Source organism: Fukomys damarensis, unplaced genomic scaffold (genome assembly GCF_012274545.1).
Source record: "Fukomys damarensis isolate Sample0158 unplaced genomic scaffold, DMR_v1.0_HiC HiC_scaffold_21, whole genome shotgun sequence".
Taxonomy (NCBI): domain Eukaryota; kingdom Metazoa; phylum Chordata; class Mammalia; order Rodentia; family Bathyergidae; genus Fukomys; species Fukomys damarensis.
Window position 1 is genome coordinate 23854541 of NW_022900933.1, and position 4345 is coordinate 23858885.

General features: G+C 35.9%; 1 long non-coding RNA gene across 1 annotated transcript; it reads right to left on the reverse strand.

Annotated features, from left to right (window-relative positions):
• Positions 1-1948: 1948 nt before the first annotated feature.
• LOC104856764 lies at positions 1949-4067 on the reverse strand. Its single transcript, XR_778699.1, has 3 exons — positions 3998-4067; positions 2240-2398; positions 1949-1998 (listed from the first exon to the last, which is right to left on the reverse strand). It is a non-coding gene; the product is annotated as an uncharacterized LOC104856764 (long non-coding RNA).
• Positions 4068-4345: the final 278 nt, after the last annotated feature.

Consider the following 4345-nt stretch of genomic DNA (forward strand, 5'->3'; position numbering starts at 1 on the left):
GATGGCAAATAAATCGTCAAGCCCTCTGGGGAAAGACTAAGGAAATAATGTAAAAATGAGAATAATTAAATCAAAATCAGGCTTTTAAAATATAACATACAAAACAAGGGGAAAAAAGAGCAGGGCTTTATTAAAAATAAAACCTTAATAAAACAAATGTAATCTCAGGATATTATATCTAGACAAGCTGTCATTTATTAAGGCTCTAGAAAAATAGTTTTGGTAATACAATAATTTATAAAACTCTATACCCATATGCCTTTCTTGTGGAAATGAAGTAGAAAGAAGGAAAAACTGCTACACAGCATTTTTAGAAGAAGTATAAGTACAAAGCTAGTGGCTACAACAAAAATTCAAATGTGTAGATGCAATACTACTAATAATAGCAATAGTAAGCAGCAAAAATCCACATTAAATAGGGAGAGAAGCATAGATACTATAATATACATAACACTATGATATTATAAAAATTGAGAAAAATATATTGGTTATATCAGTAAATGTCAATGAGCCTACTTTATTAAAGAATGAAGTAAAATGTGGTTGAAAGACCAAGACTCAGATTTATTTTGTATGAATTTTTAAAAACATAAGACAAAGAAATTAATGACAGTAAAAAAAGCAAAAAGGGATGGGGAAAAGCATATAGGGTAGACTTTGTGACATTCACTAAAATATCTTTCTAATCGGAGAGCATCAAACATGACAAAGATGAATATTGATCCAAGCTTAATGCATGCTTCATAGCAGTGATATAACATTGATATCCACACCAGAAGTGAGGTGCGTTACCCCATGCCTATAATTCCAGCCTTCTGGGAGGCTGAGGCAGGAGGATCACAAGCTCAAGATCAGCCTAATTAATTTAACAACTCAATGAGAACCTGTCTCAAAATTAAATAGATAAATAAATAAATGAAAGACTGACATTGTAGTTCAATGTAATGGCCTGAGTTCAATCTTCAATAACAGCAACAACAAAAAAAAAAAAAAAAAAAAAAAAAATCACCACATCAAATAATATCATAGTAAATACCTTTACAAATGAAATCTATAATGGATATTAAAAAAGTGACTACAATAATCACTAATAGTACACATGAATATATACCATCTCAGTCAAGACAGTATACCTGAAGGAAAAAAAGTAAAAGCCATTTTACTAATAAAGAGCCTGTAGAAATAAAGAAGAAATGAAATTGCCCCCCAAAATTTAGACAATAATTCATAGAATAAAAGGAAAACCAGTGACCTCTAAAGATGGGAGAAGATGTTCTGTCCTATTCATTATTCTAGAAACTCAAGTCAGTGAGACAACTTTGGCTCCATCAAATTTTTAAAAAAATATAAAAGCCTTGATAATGCAAGATTTGTCAAATGTGAAATAGTGACTATAGCTGTACCAAAGAAACCACCAAAAGTGACCGCCTGGATGACGTTTCATGTAAAATTGCATCAAGTCCCAAATGACTATATAATTTTGGAGAAAATTCTGGCCATGTTCATGCAGATTTAAATGGATCATTGTTTAAATTCAGTAATTTTACCCTGAGTAATTCCTCAATGAATTCTCTGACTCATTTGCATAAAGGGGCCAAGAATAGAATAAAACAACCAAATATTAATCAAAAGAAAGCTAAGAATTATAAAATATTCAAAAGAAAACTAGAGTTTTAAATAACATAATATGTCTAGGTAGTGATATGGAAAAAGTTAAGACATATTGAAATCAAATAAAAAAGGCATTTGTGAGTATTTATGTGGGCGCTCTTGTTTGTACAAGTGTAAAACAAATTGCAAATTTCTGTAAGGCTAAGAAACAAATGTACTGTTTTAGAGAGAAAATCTATTCTCCTATACATTTAATTTTTGTTCTCTTTTACATTGTCCATGCATTGCTTTTTATAGTAAAAGTAAAGTTAGCAAAAAGTAAAATTAGTAGCACTTACTTTGATGATCGAGAGGAGAGCAGCAACAGATTTTTGTACAGGAACAGGTCTAAGGAAATGAATGTGCAACATGAAATAAAAACGTGCAGCTCAATCAGCCCTCCTTCTGTCAGTCGGTTTAGTTTTCTGGCCTTAGGTCTGAGCCCATGGTCCTAAGTGGTTCTTTGAATTTGGGATTGTGGAGTTCTGGCGCTGCAGGGGCTTTGAGATTGTCTGACATAATCCCTCCTTTTATATGTGAGGAGGAAATAAAATGACTTGTCTAAATGTAAAGACAGCTGATGACAAACCTGGGACATGGGGCAGGGTTTCTGACTGCTCTACCGGCAGTCTGAACGAGGAGGAAGAGCTTGATCGGCTCAGAGAAGAGGACTTAGCTATTTGAGGAAGTCTATCAAGTAACTTGTGCTTCTTCACTCTCCCTCTGCTGATAGTTATGACTGTGACACCTGTTCCAAAAGAAGCCAAAGAGAAGACAAAATAAAAAAAAAATGTGATGAGGTATGACTGAAAACATGTAGAAAATGTTTAATTAAAAATACTATTATTACTGTAAAAAATATTGCCATTAATCTCTCTTGTTTCAAAAACACTGATCCCATGAATCTTGCCACTCTCTGAAGCAGTTCTGAAAGTCCTCTTTCCTGAAGGCTTTGCTGAACTTTCATGGCAGTTTCAATGTCCTGAACTACTTCTTTTTTTTTCCTCATTGAGTTTATTAGTACCTGCTAGGTATACGGTACAGTTACATTCATTATTGGGCTCTTGTACCTTTACATGACAGGCCTTGGTTCTCATTTTTTCCCCTTGTCCCTGCCCTCCCTTCACCCCTCCTCCCTCCCCCTTTACAAACACTTCATTTCCATCTTTTTCATTTTCTCATATTTTTTTCTTTTCCCTTACTTCCTTTTCCCTACCCTTCCCACTTTCCCTACACCTTTAGCCCCTTTCTGCCTCTGAACTACTTTAAAACCTTTACCTTCCTTTGTTTTTTTTGACTTGGGGATGAGCCAGAAATTGCATGATACTAAATCTGCTGAATAAAGTGGATGGGGACACTTTTTTAATATTTCACAAGCCTGCCTTTCTGTTGGGTGGCACTCAGTGGCATTCAATGCATTTTTTATCACACTTCATGGAGATCCTAAGAGGACTTCCTGAACTGCTTCACAAAGTGGCAGAGTGATGGGGTAAGTATGTTCAAAATTGCAGGGAGTATTTTGAGAGGGATTGATAGAAATGTGTGTTTCACTCTAATCATTTTTTTAGAAATTTGACATTCACCCCTGCATGTGGGCCTCTGCGTGGGTGTAGTCTGTGTGCTGTCACAGACAGATGTTGGTCACCTGATGAAAACAATCAATCAACTTACCTTTAAATATTCAGGATGAACATCCTTAAAACTCAGGTCAAAGGAGTTTACAGCAGCTACAGCTTCAGTATGACCTGTTGCTTTCACATGGTCCTCAATAGGGGTGTGTAACATAAAAAAGTTCTGGTAATTTCACTTGCCAGGGACATGATGAACATAAGTGTTCGCGGAGAGTGGGGGATAAGCCACAAAAATTCTCTTCAATAAATACCTCCAACAACGTTTTTCTGTGTCTAACCCTAATTCTTCATAAAATCTTTTGTTTTATGATAATTCATTTATCACTTTGCCCCCTTTCACCTATATGTATTTATTCCTTTTGTTCTACCTGTTTCTTTCTTAGTTTCCCAAACTCTTACATGTTTCAGTCATCTGTGATATGTGTGCATAACTCGTGAATCTAACTATGCTAGGTACTGCAAACAGTGTCAGACTTAATGTTTAACCAAAACGGACCCCAGGTTAATACGATTCACACAGCTTGTTCTGTTAGTGCCATGAAGGTCATGAGTCATCCCAAGCACTGAGCACCAGTGCTTTCTCAACAGTGCTCTGAAGGAGAAAGGGTGAATGAAGAATAGACTCAAAAGTACCCTGAGCTCCCATCACTAACACGATACTTAGAAAAGTAAAATCATAGTACATCTGCCCCACTATTCTTCGTGCAGCCACTTACATGAGAAGTGAGGAGATGGGAGAAGAAGGGAAATTGGTCTTCCTCAGGCTGGTGGCCCCTGCTGGTCGCAATGGCTGTAGGGAATGGTAAGCACTGACTAACTCAGCTGATAAGAATTCCCCGTAACACAAGATCAGTCAAGCAAATAAATCACTGGGCACATTTCCTAGGCTCATTTGTGGCCTCCTGAGTCCCAAATGGCATGAGAGTTCATCTTGCTGAGAAGTTAAATGTAATGGCTGTCCTGAGGCAAAATTCAATGTTACATAAAATAAAAATCAATAATAAGACATTCATTGTCACAGTAATGGAATTGAACTGAGTATTCTATCAACTCAACCTTTTCAC